The sequence below is a fragment of the Littorina saxatilis genome, unplaced genomic scaffold (assembly GCF_037325665.1).
Source record: "Littorina saxatilis isolate snail1 unplaced genomic scaffold, US_GU_Lsax_2.0 scaffold_389, whole genome shotgun sequence".
Lineage (NCBI taxonomy): Eukaryota > Metazoa > Mollusca > Gastropoda > Littorinimorpha > Littorinidae > Littorina > Littorina saxatilis.
In genome coordinates, this window is record NW_027126640.1 from 4,924 (window position 1) to 17,500 (window position 12,577).

General features: G+C 41.7%; 1 long non-coding RNA gene across 3 annotated transcripts in view; it reads left to right on the plus strand.

The window, feature by feature from the left end:
• The first annotated feature begins 2,955 nt into the window (after positions 1-2,955).
• LOC138955136 (uncharacterized) overlaps positions 2,956-12,577 on the plus strand; it is an 83,780-nt gene continuing 74,158 nt past the window's right edge. For 2 of the 3 annotated variants that reach the window (XR_011452115.1, XR_011452113.1), the window contains exon 1: positions 6,539-7,279. This is a non-coding gene — a long non-coding RNA (uncharacterized lncRNA). Of the gene's footprint in view, positions 3,101-6,538; positions 7,280-12,577 lie in introns of those variants that run through there. The other variant, XR_011452114.1, reaches the window with a different exon arrangement.

Genomic DNA, 12,577 nt, shown 5'->3' on the forward strand with positions numbered 1-12,577 from the left:
GGGGGGGGGGGGGGGGGGTGAAGAGAATGAAAATAATACCGATTTCTTGGGACAGACAGTTCAAGGTATATTTCTTGTTTTAATGTGCCTTGAATTAAACCTTTTACGTAATTAAGTTCAAAAAAACAAAGGAATACTGTAATTAAGTTCATAAAGGTCCGAAAAATGGAGTGCCAAAGCGTCGTGGAGCAAGCTTCGCGAAGTACACCTTGCCCAATTAAAGGGAGGCTTTATATTAGATGTTGATATTGTTATCATCCCGTGTTAAAGCATGGAGAGCTCTGGGGTGATGTGCTTGGTCGTTTACGTGAGAAGCAGTGTATCTTTAAGGTCACTGGAGTTAGACAAGAGGGTTTTTTAAGGACTTTGAGGACAACGAGTGCACTGCGAAGGTAAAAGGTGCTGTCCTTCCAGTATCACTACACGATCATGTTCACGCGGCACTGTACTGCACTAATGGGAGCTTAATATCCTCACAGGCCAGTGACCTATTCGGAACGAGATAATGCTTTATGCCGTACAGGCTAAATATTTCGCCTCTTAAGGACAAGATATGGGTTATATGATTGTAGTTTTACGCCTTCACGGCTTTTAACGACATACACAAGTGTATGCGTGTTTAGGTGGTATCAGCCATCTGCACTTATGGCAGAAAGACCAGGATCTTTTACGAGCCATTATGGTGGTGACACGGGGGTGGGACATGGCTTCCGTCTCTGGGTCTTCACATAAAGTTGACCCGTGTCCGTCGCGGCCCGAATTCGAACCTGTGACCTTCCGATCACAAGTCCAAGTCTACCAACTGAGCTACCGGGCCCCCTGACCTATTCGGAACATGTACTAGGACTTATAGACTTAGTGTTGATTCGCTATAAAAGAGAGGTAAAAGCGACAACTAGCGGAGGATGACGGGAAGAGACTAGAAAGATGATGATACTGTGTCAATTAGCAAAATTAGTTGACGATGTTCTGAAATAACTCTGTCGGGTTTGCACAGGTTGTGAAAGAGTGAATGCCCTTGTTTTTTCTGGGACAAATAAATGCACACGTGCTCCTGTCCACGTGTTTCAGACACACCCCTGGCTAGTGATTGGTCCGTGCAATGTGTGTCCGACACACCCCTGGCTAGTGATTGGCCCGTGCAATGTTTTTTTTTTTTTGTTTTTTTCACGTTTCGGAACATGTTACTTTTTTTGCCCGTGCAATGTTTGCCCCCTTAAAAGCAAGGGTACTCATCCCTCTGTCACAACCCATACACACACGACACAGTTATTTTCGGAATTCGTCTATTCAGAAATAAAAGAAAAAAAAACTTTGCCAAAAATGCAGCCACGCTTTTTTGGTGGGCTGGGGTGGGGTGTGGTATGTTTTTAAATTAAAGGCTTTTCTTATTATTTCGTGTAAAAAGCCAGTACAGATCTGTGATATCGAGCGTGATCGCTTAAGGGAGAACGATTGCACCTTTAAATCCCTTTGTTGAGTATATATACGGAGGACACGGAAGCGCCGTAGGGGGATGGTCGTGTTTTATTTTCAAAGCTTGTTCATTCGTTTTCATTCGTTTTCAAGGTGCATCTTCACACGACTTTATGGCTATAGCTTACGAAAGTGCATCTACATATATCAGATATGTAGATGTATTTATGTAAATGACGTTCTTCTACATAATAATATGCTGTCTTAAGCCTCCGAGGCCAAATTTAATGATGGCGTTGTCGTGCATGCTATATTGTTTTCGTGGTTTATAGGGCCTACTAGGTAAGTGGGACAGCAAACGCAGAATAGCAGTTGATGATTGTTTTAATTCTATATATTTATTTTTATTTTTTGTTTTGCATTTCACAGAAAGCAGACCGACTGTTGGTTTGAAATGTGTTTTAATCAATCAATGATTCGTATACAGTTCGTGATGAACATATTCAGTATCAATTACAAGCTATATGTTAAGAGTGCCTGAACATGCAGATATGGGGTGATTAATAGGCTTGTCAAACGGGAAGTAAGGTAGCTTTAGAAGAAGGTGTACATGCAGGTTAAGTCAAGGTATAGTTAAGTTTCATTGTTTTTCTATCACTAAGAATTTAGGAGTGGCTGTCTCCCTTAGGACATCTCGTCTTATATAATGACCTTCACATAATGATACGGTCATAATCTAAATCTGTCTTATTGTACCTTTCCCTGTATATACATTTCCTCCATAAATCATTATGGTCCGTCTGTCCGTTTCCTCTCCAGCTGCTATTACCTACGCGGTCTATTTACGACCTTTTATTTACAGTCTCACTTTGATGTTCCTGACGTTTAATGGCTTTGTTTACGGAAACTGTCCCCACAGAACCTAAATCTCGCACTCTCCATGGACGGTATCTGTGCACTTTATTTTGTGTGTGGGGGCGAAGCTGACCCTAGAAAGACCGGGTTTTTTTTTACTGCCGAAACTGACGGGAATAATAACGACTTAATTAAGGAAATCGTTTTTAATTGTCTTTGCGAGCAGGACATTTGTCTGAATATAATATCGTTGACCCTTTTTCTGTCATTGTGTCGGAAAGATCACCAGACATTCAACCTTGACCTACTTTCACGTGAGATCTCAACAAGTTCTCTTGGTAGCCGAGACTTCCAGGTCTTGGCAAAGATGTGGCGATTTTTGAACGCAAAGTCTATAAAACCTGACTACAGCGGAAGGATAAGACACACTCAAAGAGTCTTCGGCTTGCATGAATTAGAGGTGAAAGGAATTAAAGGTTAAAGAAAATTGAAGTTGGAGTGAAAGTCAAAGAAGAAGAGAACAGTCTACATTCATGGAAGCGCAGCTTCAATACTGATCTGGCAAATTTCACTTTGCAAAGCCTGTTTCACGAAGCCGGATGCACGAAGTTTTAGCACTGAATTTTCGATGAAAAGACTTTGCGAAGTATTCGCGAAGTCGACTTTGCGGAATTATATGCAAACGTCCACTTTAAAAACACATCTGACAGCAATTTCCTTGATGAAACAGGGGGAACAAGCAGAGACTACCAGGGTCACGTGATGAGTGTTGGGGTTGCCAAGACACCGGAAGCTGCTGTCCCGTGATGCTTGTCCGCTCACCAGTTATGTAAGTATATCATTTTCTTTTCTGGTTTTTTTTAAAGTATCTCTTTTCATGTTCAAGTAACTCATATACGTTTAAGACAGTGTGATGTGCAGTTTTAAATGCCTTGAGGAAATATTGTGTGTGTGTGTGTGTGTGTTGGGCAGTTTGTGCGGCGTGTAGTTATGCAAAATTAATTCAGCTGCAAACAAATGAACAACAACAACAACAACAACAACAAACAAAAAACGAACAAACAAAACAACGATATACACACACACACACACACACACACACACACACGCACGCACGCACGCACGCACACACACACACACACACAGTGACACACACACACACACACACACACACACACACACAACGATTCCTACACACACACACACACACACACACACACACACACACACACACACACACACACTCCCCATTGGTTTGGTTATTCTAGGGCCATGAGCCCTAGTACTACGCTGGCGTTGGCTCACATGTATGTATAGCTGAAAGCTTATGGGTGTCGGCAGGCGTTTGCGCATGCGCTTATGTCGTCATCAGTTTGTGTACACAGTTTGTTATATACGGTTAGTTTCGAGGTTGACCATGGGCAGCGCCATTTTGTTGTAAAATACGTCATCAGTTTGTGTACACAGGAAGTTGTGACATCCGTCACCCTATGGGAGGGGTGAAGGCAACATTGTTGTTCATCTGTAGAGAGTTGTGAAATCTGTCACCCTATGGGAGGCGTGAAGGCAAAATTGGTCTTCACAGAGTTTGTTTGAGTTCAAAATGAAGTTGAGGCGGCACTGTCACACCCTCAATTTTCAATCAAATTGATTGAAATTTTGGCCAAGCAATCTTCGACGAAGGCCGGACTTCGGTATGGCATTTCAGCTTGGTGGCTTACAAATTAATTAATGACTTTGGTCATTAAAAATCTGAAAATTGTAAAAAAAACAAAACATTTTTATAAAACGATCCAAATTTACGTTCATCTTATTCTTTATCATGTTCTGATTCCAAAAACATATAAATATGTTATATTTGGATTAAAAACAAGCTCTGAAAATTAAAAATATAAAAATTATGATCAAAATTAACTTTCCGAAATCGATTTAAAAACAATTTCATCTTATTCCTTGTCGGTTCCTGATTCTAAAAACATATAGATGTGATATGTTTCGATTAAAAACACGCCCAGAAAGTTAAAACGAAGAGCGGTACAGTAAAGCGTGCTATGAAGCACAGCGCAACCGCTACCGCGCCAAACAGGCTGCCTTTTGCACTTGCGGCGGACTACGTTCAGTTTCATTCTGTGAGTTCCACAGCTTGACTAAATGTAGTAATTTCGCCTTGCGCGACTTGTTTTTTTTTTATAAAGCACCACTGAGAGTTTTAGCACTAAGGCCGTCTGTCGAGTTTTGAAAATGCTGTAACTCAACTTAGTTTACGTCAAATGTATTTTTACGTCATTTACTAATGGGGCTGTCACACCATAACGTTTTGCAGTAACTTATGAGAATTTTCATCGAAACGCTGGAGTACGTTTGACATAAGTTAGGGGTAGGTTTGGTATTAGTAGCATACGTTAAAAGCACGCTGGTATAAACTGGCATAAGCTGGCATAGCCTACGTTGTTGTACGCCGAGACCGAAACATTTTTTGGAACATGTTCAAAACTTGTGGACGTACGCCGACGTACTCTTCATACGTTAGGCATACGCAAGACATACGCTACGCATATGTTAAATACGTTGCAGGTAGTTTACCCATAAGTCGAGATACGTTGAGATACGTCGAGATACGCTAGCAGGAATTTGTACCATACAGCTAACTTATCGATAACCTATTAGTTCTTCTTCTTCTTCATCAGCGTTCCAGAATTTTCTGGTTACGTGTGAGCTCGTTTGCCCATTTGGGTTCCCCACACTATACTCTGAGAGCATAGTCAGCTTCACTCCGATTTCGTTGAGTAGGCATGCTGGGTATTTTCGTGTTTCCATAACCCACCGAACTCTGACATGGATTACAGGATCTTTTCCGTGCGCACTTGGTCTTGTGCTTGCGTGTACACACGAAGGGGGTTAAGTCACTAGCAGGTCTGCACATAAGTTGACCTGGGAGATCGGAAAAATCTCCACTCTTAACCCACCAGGCGGCAGCGACCGGGATTCGAACTCCCGACCTCTCGATTACGAGGCCGACGTCTTACCACCACGCCACTGCGCCCGTCAACCTATTAGTAACTTACTTGTAACGCAGAGCCCGCTGCGCATAGGTTTTTCATAAGTTACTCATACGTTGGGCATAAGGCTTGGCCGCTAGACATACGCTGGTCATACGCTATGATACGCTATCATAAGTTTTATATAAGTTAGTGATGTGTTTCTAATAAGTTAGACGTACGCTATGAATACGTTATGCATAAGTCCAATTTATAATTTTGATGCTTTTTTTGGACGTATGCCAACGTATTGACATATTTTTTTGACTTTTCATACGCTAGACATACGTTTCTCTAAAACGCTAGAGTGTGACAGCCCCATTACTGTGTTATGTTGGAAGTATTGAATCTGTTCTTTCTCTAACCCCCCGCGGATTAGGGGGAAGAATTTACCCGATGCTCCCCAGCATGTCGTAATTAAAAGAGGCGACTAACGGATTCTGTTTCTCCTTTTACCCTTGTTAAGTGTTTCTTGTATAGAATATAGTCAATGTTTGTAAAGATTTTAGCCAAGCAGTATGTAAGAAATGTTAAGTCCTTTATACTGGAAACTTGCATTCTCCCAGTAAGGTAATACATTGTACTACGTTGCAAGCCCCTGGAGCAAATGTTTGTAGTGCTTTTGTGAACAAGAAACAATTGACAAGTGGCTCTATCCCCTCTCCCCCCTTTCCCCGTCGCGATATAACCTTCGTGGTTTAAAACGACGTTAAACACCAAATAAAGAAAGAAACTAGAAAGTTCTTTCTCTAGGACAACAACAAGCTATAGAAATGTTCGAATTCACTCTGGTGTGATATTGTTGTCTGAGAAAATATCAGCAGTTAATATTCATGAGAGTGAATAACATCCTATATATACAAAAAAAATATCACATGTGATAATCGATGATAATTATTAATGAATATAATGATACAGTACTATAATTATAACCTTTGAATGACAGGCTGAGTCAGGTTTATTACTCAGCCATATATATAAAAGCAACAGACCAAACGCAATAAGGCCGATGAACTGACATCACACACAGACAGAAGGTCGCCGCCCTTTTTAATGGGCGGGGACGTAGCGCAGTTGGTAGCGCGCTGGCTTTGTAGCCAGTTGGTCGCTATCAGCGTGGGTTCGATCCCCACGTTCGGCGAGAGATTTATCATTTCTCGGAGTCAACTTTGTGCAGACTCTCTTCGGTGTCCGAACACCCCCGTGTGCACACATGCGCACGAAAAAGATCCCACGTTCACAGCGAAAGTCTCAGGGCTTGGAAAACACGAAGACACGCATGCATCATCTCTCGTCTCTGATTATCATGATCGTATTTCGATACTTTGACGAGACAAACCCAATGCTGGTGTGTCGAAGAAGACAGCCACAGCGGGCTTGTTCGAATCAAAGTATCACACCATATCTTCAGCGTATTACCAACACCTGTCCCAATATAGACCAGTTGGTCTAAGAGGACGTTAAACCCTAATAGTCAGTCAGCCCTTTTTAACGCTAGATCATTCCCTTGCCTTTTAGTCGAGCCGCACCCGCAGTAAACAGAAAACGCACTACGCGAATGAAACATACGAACGTACAACTTGATCACAGAAGGTTCACGGTCAGCCAATGAAACGCCCCGTTACTGTTGGTGGCCATGGCGCTCCGGTGTTACTACACACACACTACTGAGCAGACGACAGGCACTTTCGAAACGCGCACAAGCAACGTGTTGTGCGCGCGATATCCGGTACAGTGATCCGTTGGTTGCAACACTTCTGCGCTTTCTGGCGGAGGGAGGAGAGAGCGTGGGAGGAGGAATAGACGAACGGAAGAAACAACAAAGAAAGAAGAAAAGGAAGGAGAACGGTCGGTGTTTTCAGAAGTATGCCACAAGGGATGATGTTTTGAGAAACAAAATTGAGCCACTGAACTTTAACGTCAAACTCCAGGAATGAAATGCGAGGAAGTTTGTTCGACATTCAAAACAGGTTAGTCATGAGTTGCTACTACTGTTTATTCATGTGATAGATAACGGTGGAGGCAGACGGACTAACCTAATAACCAGGTCATTTATGAATTACGCAATAACGAGCAAGATTGCGGTCATACGATTGTAAAGTAGTTTGTTTCAGAATGTCTTGGTTTTTGCCATGTATACTGGTATCTATATATTTTGATAAATAATAATTTGGAATGTTATTCGCTTGGATTCTTCTTCTGTGACTGATTGTTTGAAATATTTGTCAGTTCCGCTCCAAGTGGCCCAGTTATAACATAGTTTCCGAAAAAGAAATATTGATTCAAATAGTAGGCCTATAGTTTTTTTATTCAATGGTTTGAATTGGTCTTTCTAGTCAAACATGCAGGTTTAGAAAATGACATGGTTTATTTGTGTTAGTCTTTCTTTCTTTGACTACAAATGTGTGAATCAGCTAAGAGTATTATCTCTGGTACGTGGTTTTTAATTTGTTTTAAATGTGTATTAGGCATTGCAATACAGTCATCTTTTGTGACCAATGGTGATATATTACGCAGAAAAACTATGAAATTAGACTTTATTTGTCTCAGTGAACAGTGACACGATTTTCCCGCTTTTTTGTTAGCGCGGCCAGAGTTAAAGGTGTGTCACGGGTATTTTCAGACATGACATCACTGCCCCCAACCACCGCACACACCCCCCCCTCCCCCCTGCACCACCCACCCGCATCCCATCCCCGCTTTACCCTCCCCAGCAATCCCCCCCCCCCACCCCTCTCAATACCTGCTGAACTATCCCATAATGCCTCTGCATTCTGTGCTGATTCATGATCCAATTTATGACCCCATTCCTCACCCAACTGTAGTCGGATTCCTGGCGTATTTTTGTGTGGGTGCCGCAAGCAGAGACCAATATCGGCCAGATAAATGTCAGCCTGAAAAAAATCTTTATCTTGATTCTTTTCTAATATGAACAGGAAGGAGTTCGATTTGGTTCTGTAGGTGTGAGTTTCAAATCGCTTTGAGACACGTCATGGGGTTGTCTGTTATAAGGTTTCAGAGTTCAGTTTCAGGGGCGGATTAGGGGGGGGGGGAAGGGGGGGTTACAGGGGTTCCGGACCCCACCCCTGCTGTCAAAAAAAAAAAAAAAAAATTACTGTCTGTGAAAAAAAACTAAAAACATTTTCTGTCTGTGAATCTTTTTTTGTCTGTTTGTAAAGCCGGGGGAAGAGTTAATTGTTTGATTGTTTAAAATCAAGGATAAGTCACAAACTGTTTATAAAATAGGTAAAATTCTTCAGCTTCAGGGGGGCTACCGACCCCTAGACACCAGGTTGTACCCCCCCCCCCCCCCAACCCCCATGGCATTTTTCAGTTTGTTGTATTATTTGTTTATTTATAAAATAATTTATTTCTTTAGTAATGTATAATGGGAGGCGTGTTGTTGCTGAGCTTTTGTCATAACAGTAACCCGCAGAAAAAAAGAAGAAGATTAATCCTTATTGATTTTGTTACCGATAACTGCTTGGGTAAAAAAAATTAAAAAAAATAAAAAAAAGAAGAAATTTTTTTCCAATGACAGGGGCCCCACAAAATTAGTGTCTTTGGGTTGGTTACTTTTTAATTTTATTTTTATTTAATTTATCTTATTTATTACCACAGCCGCATGTAGCTTTTTGTTGGCCGGAAAACGTAAGAACGGTGTCCCTTGGATGTCAGAGCCCTTGTAAAGTCTGTAAAATCGAGTCAGTTTTGTAGTAAAAAAATTGGAGGTGTCATTTCAATGTTCTATAATTATGGTCTGGAGGAAAAATAATAGGGTCAGTCGGAGAATCGGAAACATTGGATGGATGATTCTTCTGTCCCACGGAGCTGTGTCCATTAGGGAATGGGTTTGTTAATTCGCTAGTTAAAGGCACAGTGCAGCTCACAGCCTTCGTTTTGCGTTTTTGTTGCAGCTGAGTGCATTTACAGTTCAAAAATCCTCCTATGGTAGTAAAACAAACCCAAAACTACCCAACGACGACATCTGTGAAGCTCGACAGTTTCTTGTTCACGCGAGTGCATAAATTAACCTAGTTATTACGTGGTGTTTGGTCGGAGTTCGATTCAACTGAGTGATTCCGGCCTCCATTTTGTTTTACACAAACTCATGATGACGTCTGACATAGTTTGCTAGTGACGTGTCTTTTTGTGCATGATGTGGTACCTGATCTACATTTTGATCCGAAAATAGGCCAAGACCAGCCGGGTCCGAGTACGAAATTAATTCGTAAAAAAATCGCAGTTCTTGACTCTTTGGGTGCAAGTCAATGAAACTTGGTAGTTCTTCTAACGGATAGCTGCCTGAGGTATGACTAAAAGCCCCAGGGGCTCCGTGCACCTGGATTTGACAAGTTCAGTACCTTTAAAACATTGATTTTTTTTATTGGTCTTATCTACTGTCAGTCATCGCCTTGCATGGAATCTTAGTCATCCATACGCATGATCATGATTATTCATCGAGAGAACGAGACTCAGTGTGTCAGGGATTGTTCAATGGCCGGAATGAGTGCGCACTTCTTTCCCGCGACTGTGTACTTATACCTGCGTGCAGCTCTCAATTTGTAACTCGAGCTGAGTCACGGTACTAGAGTATAAGTTCTACCGTTTAGGCCATTCAACTAGGTCAGTGCACTCGTCACGAGGGTGTGTGTGTATGCGGGTGTAATCTTTCTCTTCCTCAATCAAAGTGTTTTTCCCGGTCCGTCGGCCAATCGTTACTCGACTTTTTTAGAGCCTTTTTTTTTTTTTTTTTTTTTTTAACCTGATTGATGAAAGGTGTAGAATGAGAGTCAATCAGGAAGTCGTTTTATACCAAAAAAAGTAACACGTAAACTCTATTGGGGGAGGGAGGGAGGGAGGGAGGGAGGGAGGGAGGGAGGAGATGGAATCTTACTTTGTCTGATGTGTGCAAAATTGATACTTTGTTTCAGTAGGGCGGGGATGTAGCTCAGTCGGTAGCGCGCTGGATTTGTATCCAGTTGGCCGCTGTCAGCGTGAGTTCGTCCCCACGTTCGGCGAGAGATTTATTTCTCAGAGTCAACTTTGTGTGCAGACTCTCCTCGGTGTCCGAACACCCCCGTGTGTACACGCAAGCACAAGACCAAGTGCGCACGAAAAAGATCCTGTAATCCATGTCAGAGTTCGGTGGGTTATAGAAACACGAAAATACCCAGCATGCTTCCTCCGAAAACGGCGTATGGCTGCCTAAATGGCGTGGTAAAAAACGGTCATACACGTAAAATTCCACTCGTGCAAAAAACACGAGTGTACGTGGGAGTTTCAGCCCACGAACGCAGAAGAAGAAGAAGAAAGTTTCAGTGTTGTTTGTGTGCAAGTTACGCCGAAATTAAATCCGCACAGGAAACAATTAAAACACTGCAGAGAAATCAGCCAGCCTGTATATTTTGCGTGTCTCAATTGAAGACATTCTGATCATCATCGCTCCACGCTATCGCTTTAGTCCCTCTGACCGGACGCTAAAGTCCTACGCGAAGCTATCAAAACAAGAATACAGAGTTATCTCCCATTTGTTGTTTGCGAGCAGTGTTCGCGAGACGAAAATGATTGCAGATTGGCCGACTTCGATAGTGATCTCCGTTCTGTTCTTCACAGTTATGATAATTAAAGACATCGTTCTAAGGTCAAAACAAGTCTAAATGTTGGGACTGCTTCCGAAAGGAGACCGTAATATAATTATATGGTTGCTTCACTGTCAAAAGATCGTCTGCTCCAGCAAGCGCCGAAACCAAACGGTTGATTATCACGTGACACTTTTGCCATATTTAGAGTTGTTTGCACAGTAAATACAGCCGCGAAAAATAGCTCGCTTGAAACTGTCTTACATATATCAATTCCTTTGTAATTTAAAAATTACACAACACCATGAAAAATCATTATCGACGATCGCGAATCTGCTTACATTCATAACACATTACGAAAAGATATAAATATGTAAAAAAAATCGATTTCCTCGCCAGACAAGGAAAACCAAGGCAACCTGTCAGGGATAGAATGAGCCGAACTCATTTTGACCTGAGTCCATTTAAAAAAGCCAGGAAGTTGAGATGTCTGAAGCTGCTTGTATATATATATATTTATATATAATTATACAACATGCGTTTCACGGGAAAAGATTCTCTTTTGAAGAAGAATAGAGTGAAGGGATCCGATTCTTGTGGGGAGTGAACGTTCGGATTTCAGTTGTCATTTCTTATCGATTTATAGTGGTAAGGAATGTCTTTAGAGAAGTTGAAAGTTAATGGAAGTGGCGAGGGATTATTTAGACTTCAGTTGTCATTGATGGTCTCTTTGTAATGAAAAGGATTGTATTTTAAAGAAGTAGAGTGCACATGGAATTAGAGAGAGTGAATATTCCAGTTTCACTTGACATTTGTGATCGTATTGTAGACGTGGGAAAGAATGCTTCTTCAAAGAACTAGATTAAATATTCGGATTTCAATAGTCATTCTTTTCGATGTATTGTGGGAAGGAACGCATCTTCAAAGAAGCAAACAATGAATGGAATCTTGTGGAGAGTGAATATTTGAGTGTCGACCAGTTGTCCGATTTGCGATCGATTTTTAGCAAGAAGGGAATGGATTTTTAAACGCAAGAACTACATAGTGCATGGATGGAACCAAACACTGACTATTGGGATTTCAGATGTCATTTGCAATCGATTTTGAAGTAGCAAAGTATCATGTATCTTTAAAAAAACAACACCGTCATGCAGTGAATGGAAACTTGCGGAAAAGGAATATTCGGATTTCAGTAGTAATTGTGATCGATCTGTGGGCTCTGTGATATCTATAGGCTGGTTCTAAATATACTTTGACTATTTGCATGGGCGCCCGAAATGGACGTACTCGAAGCGCTGGGATCACGTTTTCGTGGGGTTCTGGCTTTCTTATCAGTGTCTGCGTGCTGTCTTTTTCCGGTATAGAACTACAGCAGGGGCGGGAGGGATGACATTGACTGGGCGGTATTTTTCTTGTTTTGTACTTTGTTTTTTTTTAGATGGGTGGATGGTGTGTGTGTGTGTGTGTGTGTGTGTGTGTGTGTGTTCCATTTGTTCAACTTGTTCAATCGCGCAGCTTGCGAGCTAGGACGTGCCACGCGACGCAGACGGTAGAATATTGACGGTCCATCAATTAGAATTTCACGTAAAATAAATTAATGTTCACATCATTGCCTGTTGATTTCAAAACAGAACTGCACAGAAGTTCTAGCACATCATGTGCATCGCACCATTTCTTTGTCATTGA